The sequence below is a fragment of the Heptranchias perlo genome, unplaced genomic scaffold (assembly GCF_035084215.1).
Source record: "Heptranchias perlo isolate sHepPer1 unplaced genomic scaffold, sHepPer1.hap1 HAP1_SCAFFOLD_55, whole genome shotgun sequence".
Taxonomy (NCBI): Eukaryota; Metazoa; Chordata; class Chondrichthyes; order Hexanchiformes; family Hexanchidae; genus Heptranchias; species Heptranchias perlo.
The window spans coordinates 95,403-117,455 of record NW_027139570.1 but is presented as its reverse complement, the minus strand read 5'-3'; the positions used below and the strand labels follow the sequence as shown (position 1 = coordinate 117,455).

Genomic DNA, 22,053 nt, shown 5'->3' with positions numbered 1-22,053 from the left:
AGTTTAATTGAAATGTATTGTGTCAATTGAAGATCAATTAGCAATGGACAGCTACAAATTGCCCGGTACAAACTCAAATACCCCTCGCCCCAATAAAGCTATGCTGGGAAAGAAACAACTCAATTCAAACCCAAACTGAACTGCAACAAATCAGCAAAGGTTACTTGAAAGGCATCTGGTGATGAGCTTCAGACGAAATGGACTGGGGATGTTGTACTGAATTAGGCCGACCATGGAAGGTCCTGCGGTGATATTACGCACCACGTGTTTCTCTGCTCTAATGTCGAGAAAAGACTCGAAATTAATTGAATACAACTGCAGTTCCTGAACGGGACTTTCTCCTGCAGCTTAATATCCTCTTAACAGATCTGCCGCCTGTCAAGGTCAACCTGCTTCTCCTGTTCGGACATTGACATTTCAGTTAATGGTTAGTTTTGGGGTACTGTATTAGTTTGAGGTGCTGGAATTGTTTGAGGAACACTATTAGTTTGAGGTGCTGTGTTTGTTTGAGGAACACTATTAGTTTGCTGTGCTGTATTTGTTTGAGGAACACGATTAGTTAGAGGTGCTGTATTGGTTTGAGGAACACAATTAGTTTGAAGTGCTGTATTTGTTTGAGAAAGATTATTAGTTTGAGGTGCTGTATTTGTTTGAGGAACACTATTAGTTTGAGGTGCTGTATTTGTTTGAGGAACACAATTAGTTTGAGGTGTTGCATTAGTTTGAGGAACACTATTAGTTTGAGGTGCTGTATTTGTTTGAGGAACACTATTAATTTGAGGTGCTGTATTTGTTTGAGGAACACTATTAGTTTGAGGTGCTGTATTTGTTTGAGGAACACAATTAGTTTGAGGTGTTGCATTAGTTTGAGGAACACTATTAGTTTGAGGTGCTGTATTTGTTTGAGGAACACTATTAATTTGAGGTGCTGTATTTGTTTTAGGAACACGATTAGTTTGAGGTGCTGTATTTGTTTGAGGAACACTATTAGTTTGAGGTGCTGTATTTTTTTGAGGAACACTATTAGTTTGAAGTGCTGTATTTGTTTGAGGAACACTATTAGTTTGAGGTGCTGTAATTGTTTGAGGAACACTATTAGTTTGAGGTGCTGTATTTGTTTGAGGTACAGTATTAGTTTGATGTGCTGTATTAGTTTGAGGAACACTATCAGTTTGAAGTGCTGTATTTGTTTGAGGAACACTATTAGTTTGAGGTGCTGTATTAGTTTGAGGAACACGATTAGTTTGAGGTGCTGTATTTGTTTGAGGTACACTATTATTTTGAGGTGATGTATTTGTTTGAGGAACACTATTAGTTTGAGGTGCTGTATTTGTTTGAGGAACACTATTAGTTTGAGGTGCTGTATTTGTTTGAGGAACACTATTAGTTTGAGGTGCTGTATTGTTTGAGGAACACTATTAGTTTGAGGTGCTGTATTAGTTTGAGGAACACAATTAGTTTGAGGTGCAGTATTTGTTTGAGGAACACTATTAGTTTGAGGTGCTGTATTTGTTTGAGAAACACTATTTGTTTGAGGTGCTGTATTTGTTTGAGGAACACTATTAGTTTGAGGTGCTGTATTTGTTTGAGGAACACTATTAGTTTGAGGTGCTGGATTAGTTTGAGGAACACTATTAGTTTGAGGTGCTGGATTTGTTTGAGGAACACTATTAGTTTGAGGTGCTGTATTTGTTTGAGGAACACTATTAGTTTGAGGTGCGGTATTTGTTTGAGGTACAGTATTAGTTTGAGGTACTTTATTTGTTTGAGGAACACTATTAGTTTGAGGTGCTGTATTTGTTTGAGGTGCTGTATTTGTTTGAGGAACACTATTAGTTTGAAGTACTTTATTAGTTTGAGGAACACGATTAGTTTGAGGTGCAGTATTTGTTTGAGGAACACTATTAGTTTGAGGTGCTGTATTTGTTTGAGGAACACTATTAGTTTGAGGTGCTGTATTTGTTTGAGGAACACTATTAGTTTGAGGTGATGTATTTGTTTGAGGAACACTATTCGTTTGAGGTGCTGTATTAGTTTGAGGAACACAATTAGTTTGAGGTGCTGTATTGTTTGAGGAACACTATTAGTTTGAGGTGATGTATTTGTTTGAGGAACACTATTTGTTTGAGGTGCTGTATTTGTTTGAGGAACACTATTAGTTTGAGGTGCTGTATTTGTTTGAGGAACACTATTAGTTTGAGGTGCTGGATTTGTTTGAGGAACATGATTAGTTTGAGGTGCTGTATTTGTTTGAGGTGCACTATTCGTTTGAGGTGCGGTATTTGTTTGAGGTACAGTATTAGTTTGAGATACTGTATTTGTTTGAGGAACACTATTAGTTTGAGGTGCTGTATTTGTTTGAGGAACACTGTTAGTTTGAGGTGCTGTATTGTTTGAGGAACACTATTAGTTTGAGGTGCTGTATTTGTTTGAAGAACACTATTAGTTTGAGGTGCTGTATTGTTTGAGGAACACTATTAGTTTGAGGTGCTGTATTTGTTTGAGGAACACTATTAGTTTGAGATGCTGTATTTGTTTGAGGAACACTATTAGTTTGAGGTGCTGAATTTGTTTGAGGAACACTATTAGTTTGAGGTGCTGGATTAGTTTGAGGAACACTATTAGTTTGAGGTGCTGTATTTGTTTGAGGAGCACTATTAGTTTGAGGTGCAGTATTGTTTGAGGAACACTATTAGTTTGAGGTGCTGGATTAGTTTGAGGAGCACTATTAGTTTGAGATGCTGGATTAGTTTGAGGAACACTATTAGTTTGAGGTGCTGTATTTGTTTGAGGAACACTATTAGTTTGAGGTGCTGTATTTGTTTGAGGAGCACTATTCGTTTGAGGTGCTGTATTTGTTTGAGGAACACAATTAGTTTGAGGTGTTGCATTAGTTTGAAGAACACTATTAGTTTGAGGTGCTGTATTGTTTGAGGAACACTATTAGTTTGAGGTGCTGTATTTGTTTGAGGAACACTATTAGTTTGAGATGCTGTATTTGTTTGAGGAACACTATTAGTTTGAGGTGCTGAATTTGTTTGAGGAACACTATTAGTTTGAGGTGCTGGATTAGTTTGAGGAACACTATTAGTTTGAGGTGCTGTATTTGTTTGAGGAGCACTATTAGTTTGAGGTGCAGTATTGTTTGAGGAACACTATTAGTTTGAGGTGCTGGATTAGTTTGAGGAGCACTATTAGTTTGAGATGCTGGATTAGTTTGAGGAACACTATTAGTTTGAGGTGCTGTATTTGTTTGAGGAACACTATTAGTTTGAGGTGCTGTATTTGTTTGAGGAGCACTATTCGTTTGAGGTGCTGTATTTGTTTGAGGAACACAATTAGTTTGAGGTGCTGTATTTGTTTGAGGAACACTATTAGTTTGAGGTGCTGAATTTGTTTGAGGAACACTATTAGTTTGAGGTGCTGGATTAGTTTGAGGAACACTCTTAGTTTGAGGTGCTGTATCAGTTTGAGGAAAACTATTAGTTTGAGGTGCTGAATTTGTTTGAGGAACACTATTAGTTTGAGGTGCTGTATTTGTTTGAGGAACACTATTAGTTTGAGGTGCTGTATTAGTTTGAGGTACTGTATTTGTTTGAGGGACACTATTAGTTTGAAATGCTGTCTTCGTTTGAGTTGCTGCCTTAGTTTGAGGTGCTGTATTAGTTTGAGGTGTTGTATTCGTTATAGGTGCTCTATTAGTTTGCGGTGCTGTATTAGTTTGAGATGCTCTGTTCGTTTGAGGTACTGTATTAGTTTGATGTGTTGTAGTAGTTTGAGGTGTTGCAGTAGTTTGTGGTGTTATATTATTTTCAGGTTCTGTTTCGGTTTGAGGTGCTATTTTAGATTAATTGTTGTCTTCGTTAGAGTTACTGTATTATTTTGAGATGCTGTATTAGTTTGAGGGACTGTATTAGTTAGAGATACTATATTATTTTGAGATGCTGTGTTAGTTTGAGGTATTCTATTAGTTTCAGGTGCTGTATCGGTTTGAGATACTGTATTAGTTGAATGTGTTGTATTTGTTTGAGGTACTGTGTTAGTTTGAGGTACTTTATTAGTTTGAGGTACTGTATTAGTTTGAGGTACTGTTTTAGTTTGAGAAGCTCTATCAGTTTGAGGTATTATATTAGTTTGGGGTACCTGTATTGTAAGGAAAGTGTTAGTCTTTATATTGAAGTAATATTAACCTTTTGCTTTTGCATCTTAATTAAGGAAGTATAAATCTCTGTTGGGAGAATGAAACTACAATCATAAGACAGATTTACTTCATTTTATATGCATGCATGTGTTTAATATAGAGACCGGTAGATTCTGAAATCCAGAAACTCTTGGATTGTAGCTGATATCATAATACTCATAAGTATAATTCTCATTTTGATATAAACAATTCTCTGACCATCATAACAAGACCTTTAAATCAGTCAGAGCTGTTGTGTATGTGTGTCAGACAGCATTGTGTGCGATTCATCTTACCAGCTTCACAGGGAAGCAGGAGAGGCGTGACATCTGTATGATTGCTACGTATCATTCCAAGCTGATGCAGCGGGAAAGGGCTGGACTGGTGAGAGATAAACACCATTCTGCTTTCTGGTAAATTGGCAAGGCCATATGTCTTAACTAACAAGTTCAAAAGTTATAGTTATAATTAATGCCTAAAGCAGAACACCTGGCTGTGCGGAAGGAGCCTGTTTGCACCACAAGGCGACATCCAGTGGAGGAGTGTAGTTAGGTGATGAGGGAAGTGATACTCTGATAACATGGAAAATGCTGGAAACCCTCAGCAGGTCAGGCAGAATCTGTGGAGAGAGAAACAGAGTTAATCTTTCAGGTCAATGACATTTCATCAGAACCAAGTTGGGCAGTTGTGTTAGGTAATAGTATGAAACATGGGAATTGTTTCACCCAGATGGGCTGAATGGCCTGTTTCTGTGCCGTACTGTATTCTATGTAAAATATATATAAAGATATGTGCGGGGTTAAATTCGATAACCCCCGAATCCGGGCGCGGGGGTCGATTAACTCCCATGTGATGAACCTGCACCCGGTCGTTGAGATGCAGACAGTCCGTGAGATTGGTGCTGCCTGGTGATTTCCCTGATTCCTGCGAGCAGTCAGGCCTGGCTGCGCTGTTGAGCGGCTTCTCACCAGCAGGGGGGCCCCGATATTGCGTGAGTGGTTAACACCTCTTGAAGGCAAACTGCACCTCACAAAGTCAAACATTTGATTCAGATACAAACCTCCGGGGTCATTTCTTCTTGTACAGTTTTGATTGGCAGCTTATTTGAAATTAAACAGACCATTGCTTAAAATGACTGGCTCACAGTCACTGTTTTGAAGCCATTTATCAGCCTGCCTTTTTCTAACTGATGAGTCTGTTTGGAATCTCTGAGAATGTTAATCAAGTCGACAGCTTCCATAGTTTGTGAGAAAAAGACAACAAAGAACCAGGATGTTCGAAGGTTAGGTCACAGTTTCGGATAGCATTTGTGAATTATTTATTATTTCTGTTCCAAGAAATAATAAATAATTCACCTAACAGAGGAGCTGCTTTTTCAAGCTTAGAAATACAGCTGATTTTAAATCAGCAAAATTTCACTTAATTAAAGTCGGCAAAAAGGGAACGATCTCTGAACTGTCTCCACGATCTGAAAAACACAGACATTTTAGTGAACGGGGAATAATGATCTTGTTTAAACTGTACAAATTAAAAATCATTTCGAATATTTTTTAAATAACAATCTGATATAAAGCATGCTCCAACCAAACAAATGCACCAAGCATTGCCAGGACATTCAGAGATTATGTGAATGGGTAAAACTGTGGCAAATGGAGTTCAATGTGGGGAAATGTGAGGTCATCCACTTCGGATCTAAGAAAGATAGATCAGAGAGTTTTCTAAATGGTGAGGAGCTCGGAACTGTGGAGGAGCAGAGAGATTTAGGGTCCAAGTACAGAAATCATTAAAAGCTAGTGGACAGTTACAGAAATAATTTAAAAGGCGAATAGAATGTCGGCCTTTATTTCAAGAGGGCTGGAATATAAAGGGGTGGAAGTTATGTTACAGCTGTACAGAGCTCAGGTTAGAGCCCATCTGGAGGACTGCATTCAGTTCTGGGCACTGCACCTCAGGAAGGATATATTGGCCTTGGAAGGGCTGCAGCTCAGATTCACCAGAATGATATCGGGGCTAAAAGGGTTCAATTATGAGGACAGGTTGAATAGACAAGGCTTGTATTCCCCCGAATATAGAAGATTAAGGCGTGATTGAATTGAGGTGTTTAAGATGATGAAAGGAGCTGATAGGGTAGATAGTGAGAAATTACTTCCTCTGTTGGGGGTGTCGAGAACAAAGGGGCATAACCTTAAAATTAGAGCTGGGCCGTCCAGGGGTGATGTCAGGAAACACTGCTTCACAAAAGGGTCGTGGAAATCTGGAACTCTCTCCCACAAAATTCTGTTGAGTCTGGGGGTCAATCCGAAATTTCAAAACGGAGATTGATAGACTTTTATTAGCAAGGGTATTGATGATTAAGGAACCAAGGCGGGTAGATGGAGTTAAGATACAGATCAGCCATGATCTAATTGAATGGCGGAACAGGTTGAGGAGCTGAATTGTCCACTCCTGTTCCTATGTAACAGGCTCGTGTGGCTGAATGGACTCTTCTTGTTCCTATATAAAATGCGCGAGGGGCTGAATGGCGTCCAGATCCTGTATAACAGTCTCGAAGGGCTGAATTGCCTCCTCCTGTTCCAGTGCAACAAGCTCGAGGGGCTTAATGGCTGCGTCCTATTCCAGTGTAATAGGCTCGAGTTGCTGAATGGCCTTCAGGTCTGGTGTAACGGGCTCGGGGGCTGAAAGGCCTCCTCCTGTTGCTATCTGACAGGCTTGAAGGGTTGATTGGCCTCAAGTTCCTGTATAACAGGCTCGAAGGGCTGAATGGCCTCCTCCTGATTCTATGTAACAGGCTTGAGGGGATGATCGGCCTCCAGTAACGATGAAACAGGCTTGAGGGGCTGAATGGCCTCCTTCTTTTCCTGTCGAACAGCCGTGAAGGACTTGCCGCCATTTTGTCCAAGATGGCCGCCGTACTTGCGACCATTTTGTCCAAGATGTCTGGCGAACTTGCCACCATTTTGTCTAAAAATTAGAGTCGGACCTTTCAGGAGTGAGATTAGAAAACATTTCTGCACACAAAGGGTGGTAGAAGTTTGGAACTCTCTTCCGCAAACGGCAATTGATACTAGTTCAATTGCTCAATTTAAACTGAGATAGATAGCTTTTTGGCAATCAAATGCATGAAGGGATATGGGCCAAAGGCGGGTGTATGGAGTTCGATCACAGATCAGCCATGATCTTATCAAATGGTGGAGCAGGCACGAGGGGCTGAATGGCCTACTCCTGTTCCTATGTTCATCTGGTTTTATTAATATGGAATTCCGACAGGCATTTGATAAGGTTCCACACAAGAGATTGTTGGTAAAAATGAAATCGCACGGAACTTGAGGCAATATATTGACATGGATAGAGAATTGGTTTGGAGATAGGAGACAGAGAGTAGGGATAATGGGTACATGCTCCAATTGGCAGGATGCGACTAGTGGTGTCCCCCCAGGGATCTGTAACTGGGGTCTCAGCTTGTCACCGTATTCGTCAATGACTCAGATGAAGGAACAGAGAGTCGTATATCCAAGTTTGCTGATGACACTAAGTTAGGTGTTACAGTAAGTAGTGTGGATGCGAGTGGAAAGTTGCAAAGGAACATTGAAAGATTAAGTGAGTGGGCAAAACTGTGGCAGATGGAGTTCAATGTGGGGTAATCCACTTTGGACCTATGGTCGGGGTATTTTCCAAATAGTCAGAAGCTCGGAACTGTGGAGAAGCAGAGAGAATTAACGGTTCATTTCCATAAATCAGTAAAAGCTAACGGACTGGTCCAAAAATATTTTAAAACGGAGTGTTAGCCTTTAGCTCAGGGGGCTGGAATATAAAGTGGAAGTTATGTTACAGTTATATAAAGCTCTGGTTAGACTGCGTCTGGAGTAACTGCGTTCAGTTTTGGACACTGCACCTCAGGAAGGATAGATTGGCCTTGGAGGGGGTGCAGAGCAGATTCACCAGAATGTTACCGGGGCTGAAAAGGTTAAGACAGGCTGCATAGACTGGGCTCGTATTCCCTCGAGTCAAGAAGATTGAGGGGCAGTCTGAGCGAGGTGTTTAACATGTTTAAATGATTCGATAGAATAGAGAGAGAGAGAATCAATTTCCTCTGGGGAATCAAGAACGAGGGAGACAAAACCTTAAAATTGGAACCATGCCATTCAGGTTCGAAATCAGGAAGCACTTTTTTACACAAAGGGCAATAGAAGTCTGGAACTCTCTCCCCTAAAAGGCTGTGGATGCTGGGGATCAACTGAAGCTTTCAAGACTGAGATCGATCGATTTTTGTTGGGTGAGGGTATCGAGGGATAGGGAACAAAGGCGGGGAAATGGATTTGAGGTACAGATCATCTATGGTCGAATTGAAGGGCGGAACAGGTGCAAGGGGCTGAATGGCCTCCTCCTGTTCGCAATGGAAATGTTGAGAATATGCTTTGTTGAAGCTGTGACGTCTGGGTCAACCCCTGTCCAAACAAGGCAGGTCAGATTTGGGAGTTTAATAACTTTGAAATGAACATTTTTCTTTTGTGACTTGTCCAATTTCGATCAATTGAATAATTATGAAAGAGAATCAATGCAGTCATTCCAATTTCTGGCTAATCAGTAAAGCAGAGGTTTCTGTAGTGTAGTGGTTATCACGTTCACTTCACACGCGAAAAGTCCCCAGTTCGATCCAGTGTGGGACAGATTTTTCTTTCCTCTGTGAAGGAGCCGGTTTTGTTAAATTTAACACAAATTCGTGGTCTCACGAGCACTGAACATTTTAAACCGAGCCCTGATAAATACAGTGTGTAAAATGAGAAGGAATTAAAAGTTCATCGCACAAAATAAATTATTAAAGTTTTCCAACTTCCCTCAGTCGCCTTTCATTCTGCAAACTAACGTAATCGGTTAATTAATGGTGATTAAAACAGACTTTGAGGAAGTTTATGCGATTAATATAACAAGTGTTCAAAAGGTACTTTCCTGATCGGGAATCGAACCCGGGCCGCGGCTGTAAAAGCACCGAATCCTAACCACGAGACCACCAGGAAACTCTGTCATCTGTTTTATCAGATGTAATATGGATTTCCCTTTCTTTGTGATTCAGATTTTAATTCTTTTTATCTCCTGATTGCGGATATTCCCGTGATTAAATAGGAATAAAGTACAGTAGACTCAGGAAAACCCGGGGAGGTGGCATCCCGCTCACCGAGCCTTTCCAGCAGCATTTATCTTACCAAGCACTGGAGTGAGTGAAACGTTCTCCGGGGGGGGGGGGGGTCTCAATGTGAAAGGTGTCGAATGACGGCATCATTTATCAGTCAGGATGGCCGAGCGGATTAAGGCGCTGCGTTCAGGTCGCATTGTCTTTTGGAGGGGTATGTTCGAATCCCACTTCTGACATCAGTTATTTGACTCCTATTTTATTTGTTGCTTGAGCTGCGGTTGATTTTTCGGCCCAGTTGATTTGCTCTTCCCGCAATAAGCAAACCGGTCTCGATCCACGGCACGTTTTGACGCCCACCGGCTCATCTCTAAACCGAGCGTTAAAAGAAAATATGCTGGAAACACAAGGCAACAACTATGGAGAGAGCAGACAGTTGGGGAAATGTACCACAGGAACAGGAGAAGGCCATTCAGCCCCTCGAGTCCGCTCCGCCATTTGATAAGATCATGGCTGATCTGTGATCTCACTCCATATACCTGCCTTTGGCCCATATCCCTTCATACCTTCGGTTGGCAAAAACCTATCGATCTCAGATTTAAAATTAGCAATTAAGCAAATATCAATTGCCGTTCGGGGAAGAGAGTTTCAAACTTCTTCCATCCTTTGTGTGTAGAAGTGTTTTCTAATCTTACTCCTGAAAGGTCTGGCTCTAATTTTTAGACTGTGCCCCCTTGTCCGAAAATCCCCAACCAGCGGAAATAGTTTCTGTCTATCCAGAAAATGTCAATGAAGTTCACGAAGGCAGCTCACCAGCACCTTCTCAAGAGCAATTAGGGATGGGCAATAAATGCTGACCTTGCCATTGGCACCCACATCCCATGAATGAAGATAAAAAAAGTCGCCTGCATGGCCGAGTAATTTCCTGCTGCTAAAGGACGGGAAGAATGAAACCATCGGCTTCAGTCCTTTGAACGAACTGTATACACTTGCCGTCGAGCTCAATCCCCACTTGGTCCTCTGCCCCGAATATCCACTGCATCAGAAAATCCTCCATAACATATAATCACAGCATGGAAACATCACAGAAGGAGGCCATTCGGCCCATCGTGTCTGTGCCAACTCTTTGAAAGTGCTATCCAATTAGACCCGCTCCCCTTCCCTTTCCCCATAGCCCTGCAAAATTCTCCCCTTCAAGTATTTATCCAGTTCCCCTTTGAATATTAATATTGAATCTGTTTCCACCACCCTTTCAGGCAGCGCATTCCAGATCATGTCAACTCGCTGCGTAAAAACATTCTCCTCATCTCACCTCTGTTGCCAATTATCTTAAATCTGTGTCCTCTGGTTACCATAATTTCTGGCACTGGAAATAGTTTCTCCTTATTTATTCTATCAAAATCGTTCATGATTTTGAACACCTCTGTGAATTCTCCCCTTAACCGTCTCTGCTCAAAGGAGAACAACCCCAGCTTCTCCAGTCTCTCCACCTCACTGAAGTCCCTCATCCTTGGCACCATTCTAGTAAATCATCTCTGCACCCTCTCCAAGGCCTTGACATCCTTCCTAAAGTGTGGTGGGCAGAATTGTGTGGTGGCCAGTTGGCGCCTAACCAGTGATTTATAAATGTTTAGCATAAGTTCATTTTTTTTGTACTCTATGCCTCTATTCATAAAGTCAACGATCCCGAATACTTGTTTTTTACAATCTATTCAACTTGTCCTGCCACCTTCAAAGATGTGTGTACGTATGCCCCCAGGTCTCTCTGTTCCTGCACCCCCTTTAAAATTGCACCATTTAGCTTAAAGAGCTGGCACAGGCATGATGGGCCGAATGGCCTCCTGTGATTCTATGATTTATTTGTTTTTGATTACACCTCTATGAAGCGCTTTGGGATATCCCCCAGAAGTGGGAGTCAGCAGTTCACTTTCTCCCTTAACACTTCCATCTGACCTGGGTTGGATTAAATAGATGTTTTCGTGGTGTAATGGTTATCATGTTGGCCTCACACGCGAAAAACTCCCGGTTTAATCCCGGGTCAGAAACAATTTGCTGGAACTTGCTCCTCACAAACTTCCAGGCGCGAGCTTTCTCTCGTGTAAATTGGGCTGCAATCCTTTCACATTCAACAACGGCTGCACCAGATTCCTGGTCTCATAAACACTGAGCACTTTTAAGTAGTGCGTAAAATGAGAAGGGATGAAAGTTAGAAAAGTTAGCATAGTTTAGACAGTCACTCGGCAAACTTGTTCGCATTTCATTCAGTGCGAAACAGAAAGTTGTGGGTTTATTAATGGTGATTAAAAGAATCATCTGAGAGACTTGAATTATTTTGTGCAATTAAGTGAACTGTTTTGTAAAAATAGATTCGCTGACCGGGAAGCCAAACCTGGCCACGACGGGGAAAGCGCCGAACAAAGTCCACACACCGAAACTCTCAGCGTTTTTTCAGATGCTGCCCGACCTGTTATGCATTTTGAGCAGTTATTTTCCTGTGATGTGATGATTCTGGGTGCCGGGTGTGTGTAATTGGATTTGCTGCAGTCACGCGGACAGGTGAAGGCTGCTTCTGAGGCTGCCAGACACCAGTGGGAGTGGGCGGGGATTTGGGAATCTGAAACAAATGAAACGGTGTATGAGAAACTTTCATCAAGGTGAACATCCAGATCATTGCCATCCCCACCATTGCCGAATCCCCCACCATGAACATCCTGGGGGTCAACATTGACCAGAAATTTAACTGGGCCAGCCATATAAATACTGTGGCTACAAGAGCAGGTCAGAGGCTGGGTATTCTGCGGCGAGTGACTCACCTCCTGACTCCCCAAAGCCTTTCCACCATCTACACGGCACAAGTCAGGAGTGTGATGGAATACTCTCCACTTGCCTGGATGAGTGCAGCCCCAACAACACTCAAGAAGCTCAACACCATCCAGGACAAAGCAGCCCACTTGATTGGCAATCCATCCACCAGCCTGAACATTCAGTCCCTTCACCACCAGCGCACAGTGGTTGCAGTTTGTACCATCCACAGGATGCACTGCAGCAACTCGCCAAGGCTTCTTCGACAGCACCTCCCAAACCAGCGACCTCTCCCATCTAGAAGGACAAGGGCAGCAGGCACATGGGAACAACACCATCTGCACGTTCCCCTCCAAGTCACACACCATCCCGACTTGGAAATATATCGCCGTTCCTTCATCATCGCTGGGTCAAAATCATGGAACTCCCGACGTAACAGCACTGTGGGAGAACCGTCACCACACGGAATGCAGCGTTTCAAGAAGGCGGCTCACCACCACCTTCTCGAGGGCAATTAGGGATGGGCAATAAATGCCGGCCTTGCCAGCGATGCCCACATCCCATGAATGAATAGAAGAAACCGACCTTGTGGCGCAAAGGTAGCACGTCAGACTCCAGATTAGATGACTTCGTGTTCAAATTGCGTCGGGGTCACACTTGTTCTTAGCGCTGGTAGGAGTCTGAATAATTCCGGAATTCACATGGCGTTCCCTTTTTCACAATAAACAGAACCCTGTTCTGAATTCTGCCTCACTAGTTCCCAGTGTCAGAGAGAGAAGCGTCTGATTCAGTCATTTATTTATTGCAAGAAACATACACAAACACACTTATTAATTCAAAATCAGCCTGCAGCTCCACACGCACAGAAATAAACACAGCCAGAGAGACAGGCAAACACCGGGAAATAGACAAACCGGTTTCTCGGAGAATTGCCTGTACCTCCACGGTCGAATGTAAGGTATTTTGTTGTTCGTTTTCGTTCCACACCTTGGAATTCACGAGAATCTGGTTCATGGTTTGTCGGACAAGGCACGGGCGCGTTGGCACGAATGGCCTGTTTCTGTGCTGTCACCTTCAACTTTTCTAAACTCAGCCCCTCGGGGGGAGCCAGCAGCCGCTTCGCTGCAATAATAGACCAACTGGAGTCGTGTCAGCAGGCCCGGCTAGTTCAGTCGGTAGAGCATGACATTCTTAATCTCAGGATCGTGGGTTGGAACCCCACGTCGGGCGAATTCCGTTTTAAACTTTTACGCTGCTTTCGCGAGTGAACCCTTCGCTTGCTTGACTGTCAGTGCAAGAGACGAGTCTGTCAGTGCCGCCTCGTGTAAATTGGTCAAAACTTTAAAAGGAGCAGAAGGTTATTAGGGGTTCAGATACACAAACCTCTCTGATGAGCCTGAGATTTTGTCACAGGTTGCTGCCTCCCCAACATCTCTTGCCCTCTGACAAGGCACTTGCTCCGGTTTCAATTTACAAACTGGGTGAGTTGGTGATCGGGTGTCGGAGAGCTGGTTTGTGATCTGAGTAGGAGACTCAGCGGCCCCGGGTGAGACAGAGAAATAAAATCAGTCCAGGCTCGGCCCCAATCTGCGCATGTGGAAGAAAACACGGGAGGAGGGTGAGGTGTGAGGTCCCTGTCAATTCAACTGCCCGAACAAAGCTGGCCACAGTCACAGAATCTGAATGGCTACTTCCTGAGGGGGGAGGCCGATTCATGTGGAAAAGGATCCGGAGCGAATGGTCTGATTCATAAGGTTAGGGGAGGGAAATTAGGGAGCTCCTTCGGAACGTTAAAAACTTGAAAAATGAAGACTTTTTCCTGTGTAACTTGTGTGGTTTTGATGAATGAAATGTTTGTAAAAAGTCATCCGTGGAGAAGGATTGAGAACTTTCAGGACTAGAGTGGAAATGTGGAGATTCTTTTCACATAGATGGTTGTTACGATCTGGTAGCCACTTCCTGAAAGGGTGGTGGAAGCAGCTTTCATAGGAACTTTCAAAAGGCAATTGGACAGGTACTTGAATAGGACTGATTTGCAAGGTTACGGGGAAAAGGCTGGTTTTTTGGACTAAATTGGACAGCTCTTTCATAGAGTAGGCAGGGCAACACGGCCGAATGGCCTCCTTCTGTGCTGTAATATTCTATGATTCTTTTCCATGTGTGGGACAGGAGAGATGTTGTTTAAAGAGAAGTAAAACTGTCCCAATCAGAGCAAAGAGATGTGACTGGTCAGTTCCCCTCTGTCCAGTATAAGTCACCTGCGGTTTTTTGTGGTGTAGCGGTTACCAGTTCGCTTTTCACACAAATGGCCCTGCTTTCGATCCTGGGCGGATAATTTATGTTGCAATTGCTGTTTACATTCTTAGAAGAGGGGACCAAGTACAATGTATCCAAGTTTGCTGATGATACAAAGGTAGGTGGGAAAGTAAGCCGTGAGGAGGACGCAAATGGAGATGGACAGGTTAAGTGATTGGGTAAGAAGGTGGCAGTTGGAGTATAAGGTGGGAAAATGTGAAATTGTCCACTTTGGTAGGAAGAATAGAAAAGCAGAGTATTTTTAAAAAGGTGAGAGTCCAATAAATGTTGGTATTCAGAGGGAGTTGGGTGTACTTGTAAACAAATCACAGAAAGTTAACATGCAGGTACAGCAAGCAATTGGGAAGAAAATGGTATATTGGCCTTTTTGGAAGGAGGTTGGAGTATAAGAGTAAGGAAGTCTTGCTGCAATTCAATAGGGCTTTGGTGAGAACACACCTGGAGTACTTTGATGCAGTCTACATGGATTTTAGCAAGGCTTTTGACAAGGTCCCAATGGGATGTGGGTGTCGCTGGCGAGGCCAGCATTTATTGCCCATCCCTTATTGCCCTTGAGAAGGTGGTGGTGAGCCGCCTTCTTGAACCGCTGCAGTCAGTGTGGCGAAGGCTCTCCCACAGTGCGACTTAGTAATAGACAAAGCACCGATTAGCGTGCCGGTTGCAGGAGAGCTGGTTGGCGGTGATATCGATGCTGTGAGCGAGACCAGACCGTTTCCATGTTTCCACAAATAATGACCCTTCCTTTATTTCTGGAAAAGTAATACTGAGAGTGAACAACTACATTTCTGTGGCTGCAACATGTAACTTTGGCTAGGTGACACGTTACTTTAGTGTATCTTGCAAAAAAGCGCACCGGTCAGTCTCTGTGGCGCAATCGGTTAGCGCATTCGTTTGTTAACCGAAAGGTTGGAGGTTCGAGCCCACCCAGAGACGAAAATTGCAACTTTTTCTTCCCACTTTAGGATTCAATTGCCTCATTCTGATAGCCCTGAAGCCGGTGCCAGGTTTTAATTCCTGATCTGCAGTAACTGGGAGCACTTGAAATGGATCCGATCTCTTAAACTCATTTCAAGTTCACGAATGTGTGATTTGGCTGCAAGAAAGCCCTCTGGGAACAATGTCATCTGAGCATGCCTGATTCGCCATAATTTACACTGCCGTCGGATATCAGGCACATGAAAAAAAAAACAGTGAAATGTCTGTGTGAGCGCGATGCTCTGGGATTCCCTGCCTGACCATCGCCACCTGTCCTTGTCTGCAGCCTTCCTAAATACAGCGCAGTAAATGTGTCCCTGTGAAATGATCTCCTGGACAGCAATACGGAAATTAGTTTGGCTAAGGGGTTCTATCCATAATACGGCGGTCGAGGTATCAGGTTTCCGTAGTGTAGTGGTTATCACATTCGCCTAACACGCGAAAAGTCCCCCGTTCGAAACCGGGTGGAAACATTTTGAAACCTTGTCCCCATTAAAATTAATAAATATTTAAAGATTCACATTGCTGAATAATGTGAACAAAGTCCATTTCTCCCAGCCCTGTTCATGCAGCCCGCTGAGAGCAGGCGATGAATGCCAGCGTGATATTGGGGGTGAAGGCTGCTTCCAATCCTGTCTCATTCCCGGTGGGATCTGGCGGAGATTTGATAAGCCCCATCCATTCAACCAATATATGAAACGGTGTTTGAGAAACATTCATATAAAAAATAACATCCAGGATCCTGTCTTCAGAGTGCGTGGCGCAAAGGTCTGACTCCAGTTCAAAAGGCTGCGTGTTCACATCACATCAGGGTCAGTGTTTCTTTCACCGCTCACATGAGACTGGATAATTCCCGAATGAAGGTTTTAATTGCTTTTTCACCAAAAAAAAACAGAAGTTTGGTCTAAACCCTGACTCAGTACCTACCCAGTGGCAGGGAGGCGAGCGACTGATACCCTCATTTATTTCATGCAACAAACTGACACGAATACTGGTATTGATTCAAAATCGACCTGCAGATGGACACACACAGAAAATAGACAACCACAGAAACAGACAGCAACTATTTGCACATATATATATACATATATATACATATACATATATATATATAGCGCCTTTAACGTGGTCAGACGATTTCAGCTCGGTGAACTTGCTTCAGCTTTCTGAAATGTATTTGTCCATCCTTCAGAGGTCACGGGAAATATATTTTTTGCCTTTCGAAAAAAGACGCGAAAGGTAAAGATATGTTTTGTTTTCAACACGGCTGGTGAAATGGCCGGACTATCATAAATTAGGGGTCGGCTTTGAAAAATTTAAAGGAGACTACCTCAAAATCACTTCGTGCAAATTTAAAATCACGGTCACTGTTTATATAACTGCGTTCAGTTTTGGACACTGCACCTCAGGAAGGATAGATTGGCCTTGGAGGGGGTGCAGAGCAGATTCACCAGAACGTTACCGGGGCTAAAAAGATTTAATTATGAGGACAGGCTGCATAGACTCGGCCCGTATTCCCTCGAGTATGGAAGATTGAGGGGCGGTCTGAGCGAGGTGTTTAATATGTTTAAATAATTCGATAGAATAGAGAGAGAGAATCAATTTCCTCTGGGGAATCAAGAACGAGGGGGACAGAACCTAAAAATTAGAACCATGCCACTCAGGTTCGAAATCAGGAAGCACTTTTTTACACAAAGGACAGTAGAAGTCTGGAACTCTGTCCCCCAAAAGGCTGTGGATGCTGGGCGTCAATTGAAGCTTTCAAGACTGAGATCGATAGATTTTTGTTGGGTCAGGGTATCGAGGGATCGGGAGCAAAGGCGGGTAAATGGATTTCAGGTGCAGATCATCCATGATCTAATTGAAGGGCGGAACAGGTTCAAGGGGCTGAATGGCCTCCTCCTATTCACAGTGGAAATGTTGAGAATATGTTTTGTTGAGGCTGTGACGTCAGGGTCAACCCCTGTCCAAACAAGGCAGGCCACATTTTGGAGCTTAATAACTTTGAAATGAACATTTTCTTTTTTGACTTGTGCAACTTCGATCAATTGAATAGTTATGAAAGAGAATCAATGCAGTTATTCTAACTTCTGGCTGGTAAAAAACACAGCGGTTTCCGTAGTGTAGTGGTTATCACGTTCGCCTCACATGCGAAAAGTTCCCGGGTGGGGACATTATGTTGGGGCAGATTTTTTTTCATCTGTGAAAAAGCCGGTTTTGTTCACTGAAACACAAATTCGTGTTCTCACGAGCACTGAACATTTTAAACCGAGCCCTTAAAATACAGTGTGTAAAATGAGAAGGGATGAAAAGTTCATCGCACAAAAGAAATTATTAAAGTTTTCCAACTCCCCTCAGTCGTCTTTCATTCTGCAAAATAAAGTTATCGGTTAATTAAAACAATGATTGTTTATTTTCCCCACAGACTTTGAATAAGTTCATGCGACAAAGAGAACAAGTGTGCAAATGTTATTTTCCTGACCGGGAATCAAACCCAGGCCGCGACGGTGAGAGCACCAAATCCTAACCAGTAGTCCACCCAGGATCCTCTGTTGGTCGGCTTATCAGATGTAATATGGATTTCCCTTTCTCTATGATTCAGCTTTTATTTCCTTTTAGCTCCTGATTGCGGATATTCCCGTGATTAAATTGGAATAAAGTACAATTGGCTCAGGAAAACCCGGGGAGGTGGCATCCCGCTCACCGAGCCTTTCCAGCAGCATTTATCTTACCAAGCACTGGAGTGAGTGAAACTTTCTCCGGAGGGGTCTCAATGTGGAAAGGGTGGCGAGTGAGCACGTCATTTATCAGTCAGGAAAGCCGAGCGGTCGAAGGCGCTGCGTTTAAGTCGCAGTTTTCATTAGAGGCGGAGGCTCGAATCCCGCTTCTAATATTAGTTATTTTGACTCCTATTTTATTTGTTGCTTGAGCTGCAGTTGATTTTTGGCCCAGTTGATTTGCTCTTCCCGCAAAAACCAACCTCGTCTCGATCCACGGCATGTTTTGACGCCCACCGGCTCATCCCTGAACCGAGCTTTAAACGAAAATATGCTTTAAACACAAGGCAACAACTATGGTGAGAACAGACACTTGGGGAAATGTACCATAGGAACAGGAGTCTGCTATTTCAGCCCCTCGAGCCCGCTCCTCCATTTGATAACATCATGGCTGATTTGTGATCTAACTCCATATACCTGCCTTTGACCCATATCCATTCATTCCTTCGGTTGGCAAAAAGCTATCGATCTCAGATTTAAAATTAGCAATTAAGCAAATATCAATTGCCGTTCGGGGAAGAGAGTTCAAACTTCTTCCATCCTTTGTGTGTGGAAGTGTTTTGTAATCTCACCCCTGAAAGGTCTGGCTCTAATTTTCAGACTGTGCCCCTAGTCCTAGAATCCCCAAACAGCGGAAATTGTTTCTCTCTATCCAGAAAATGTCAATGACACAGTCAATGAAAGGTGCAGTTCACGAAGGCGGCTCACCAGCACCTTCTCAAGAGCAATTCGGGATGGGCAATAAATGCTGACCTCGCCATTGACACCCATATCCCATGAAAGAAGACAAAAAAGTCGCCTGCAAGGCCGAGTAATTTCCTGCTGCTAAACGACGGGAAGAATGAAACCATCAGCTTCAGTCCTTTGAACGAACTGTATACACCTGCCGTCGAGCTCAATCGCCATTTGGTCCTCTGCCCCGAATATCCACTGCATCAGAAAATCCTCCATAGCATCGAATCACAGCATGGAAACATCATAGAAGGAGGACATTCGGCCCATCGTGCCTGTGCCAACTCTTTGAAAGTGCTATCCAATTAGACTCACTCCCCTTCCCTTTCCCCATAGCCCTGCAAAATTTTCCCCTTCAAGTATTTATCCAGTTCCCCTTTGAGTATTATTATTGAATCTGTTTCCACCACCCTTTCAGGCAGTGCATTCCAGATCATGACAACTCGCTGCGTAAAAACATTCTCCTCGTCTCACCCCTGTTGCCAATTACCATAAATCCGGTTCCTCTGGTCACCATCCTTTCTGGCACTGGAAATAATTTCTCCTTATTTATTCTTTCAAAACCGTTCATGATTTTGAACACCTCTGTTAAATCACCCCTTAGCCTTCTCTGCTCAAAGGAAAACAGTCCCAGCTTCTCCAGTCTCTCCAGCTCACTGAAGTCCCTCATCCCTGGCACCATTCTAGTAAATCACCTCTGCAACCTCTCCAAGGCCTTGACATCCTTCCTAAAATGTGGTGGGCAGAATTGTGTGGTGGCCAGCTGGGGCCTAACCAGTGATTTATAAAGGTTTAGCACAAGTTCCTTGCTTTTGTACTCTGAGCCTCTATTCATAAAGTCAACGATCCCGAATACTTTTTTTTTTACAATCTATTGAACTTGTCCTGCCACCTTTAAAGATTTGTGTACGTATGCCCCCAGGTCTCTCTGTTCCTGCAGCCTCTTTAAAATTGCACCATTTTGTTTAAAGAGCTGGCACAGGCACGATGGGCCGAATGGCCTCCTGTGTTTCTATGATTCTTTGTTTTTGATTACACCTCTATGAAGCGCTTTGGGATATCCCCCAGAAGGGGGAGTCAGCAGTTCACTTTCTCCCTTCACACTTCCATCTGACCTGGTCTGGACTAAATAGATGTTTTCGTGATGTAATGATTATCATGTTGGCCTCACACACGAAAAACTCCCGGTTTAATCCCGGGTCAGAAACAATTTGCTGGAACTTGCTCCTCACAAATTTCCAGGCGCGAGCTTTCTCTCGTGTAAATTGGGCTGCAATCCTTTCACATTCAACAACGGCTGCACCAGATTCCTGGTCTCGTCAACACTGAACACTTTCAAACAGGATCCAAAAATAAAGTGCATAAAATGAGAATGGATGAAAGTCAGAAAAGTTAGCGTAGTTTCGACAGTCACTCGGCAAACTTGTTAGCATGTCGTTCAGTGCGAATCAGAAAGTTGTGGGTTTATTAATGGTAATTAAAAGAATCATCTCAGAGACTTGAATTATTTTATGTAATTAAGTGAACTGTTTTGGAAAAACAAACTCTCTGATCCAGAATCGAACTCGGGCCGCGTCGGTGAGAAGGCAAAGTTCTAAGCGCTAAACCACCAGGGAGCTCTAAAATGCATGCTTGCCATAGTTATAAATATATTGGGCTGCAGCCGTGTAAGATTAAAAATATATTTCTGATTTGTTAGATGTAAATGCATTTCAGAACTGAAGCCCTGCAAATTTCCTATTCAAGTATTTATCCAATCAATTTTTGAAATTTACTGTTGAATCTGCTTCCACCGGCCTTTCAGGCAGTGCATTCCAGATCATAACAACTCGCTGCATAAATTATGTTCCCTCATGTCGCCTCTGGCTCTTTTGCCAATTAGCTTAAATCTGTGTCCTCTGGTTACCGACCCTTCTGCCACTGAAAACAGTTTCTCCTTATTTGCTCTGTAAAAACCTTTCATAATTTTGAACACCTCTATCAAATCTCCCCTTAATCTTCTGTGCTCAAAGGGGATAATCCCAGCTTCTCCATTCTCGCCACATTACATTCACACCCTGATTTCCCTCGTCCCTGTTGCCAGTCTAGTAAATCTCCTCTGCACCCTCTTCAAGGCCTTGGCATTTTTCCTCAAGTGTGGTGCTCAGAATTGAACACAATATTCCAACTGCAGCCGAACCAATGTTTTATAAACGTTTAGCATAACTTTATTGTTTTTGTATTCTATGTCTCTATTAATAAAGTCCATTTCACCAGGCTGTCTATGTCCTCCTGAAGTCTGATACGATCCACCACATTGTTTACTACATTCCCGAGTTTCGTTTCATCTGCAAACTTTTAAATTATGCCCTGTATACCCAAGTCCAGGTCATTAATGGATGTATCAAAAATGAAATTTTTTTGCAGTGTGACTTGTGTGATTTTAAGCCTAGTTTATATAACATCTTCTAATAATTTAACACATTACATCCTGGTAACAATCTGGTGAATCTGTGCTGCACTCCTTCCAAGGCCAATATATCCTTTCAGATTAAAAGGGTATAAACTTGAAATAAGCGTCACTGTGGATCAGTTTTCGCTCACTCAAAGTTATCTGTTGAGTGAAATAAAAGAAAGCGCTTTTAAAGAATAAGGAAGCAGCCACTATCGCCCCTTTTGACAAGAAAATTTTGTGGCACTTTATCAAACGCCTTTTGAAAGGCCACATACACAACATCAACCACATTGCCCTCATCAGCCCTCTCTGTTGACTCATCACAAAACTCAATCACGATTTGCCTTTAACAAATCCACAGTGGCTTTCTATTATCAATCCACACTTGTCCAAATGACTATTAATTTTGTCCCAGATTATCATTTCTAAAAGCTTCCCACCACCGTGGTTAAACTGACTGGCCTGTAGTTGCTGGGTTTATCCTGACACGCTTTTTTTAACAAGGGTTCAACATCTGCAATTCTCCAGTTGTCTGGCAACAAACCGTGTATCTAAGGAGCATTGAAAGATTATGGCCAGGACCTCTGCAATTTACACCGTGACTTCCCTCAGCAGCCGAGTATGCATCCCATTCGGACCAGGTGACATATCGACTTCAAGTACAGCCAGCCTTTCCAGTATCTCCTCTTTATCAATTTTCACCTCATCC

At 43.0% G+C, this 22,053-nt stretch overlaps 3 non-coding genes across 3 annotated transcripts; all 3 read left to right on the top strand.

Annotated features, from left to right (window-relative positions):
- The first annotated feature begins 13,267 nt into the window (after window positions 1-13,267).
- On the top strand, window positions 13,268-13,340 carry trnak-cuu (transfer RNA lysine (anticodon CUU)). The gene has a single exon. It is a non-coding gene; the product is annotated as a tRNA-Lys (tRNA).
- Window positions 13,341-15,285: 1,945 nt separating this feature from the next.
- On the top strand, window positions 15,286-15,359 carry trnan-guu (transfer RNA asparagine (anticodon GUU)). Its single transcript has one exon. It is a non-coding gene; the product is annotated as a tRNA-Asn (tRNA).
- A 442-nt stretch (window positions 15,360-15,801) lies between these two features.
- On the top strand, window positions 15,802-15,874 carry trnav-aac (transfer RNA valine (anticodon AAC)). The gene has a single exon. It is a non-coding gene; the product is annotated as a tRNA-Val (tRNA).
- The last annotated feature ends 6,179 nt before the right edge of the window (window positions 15,875-22,053 follow it).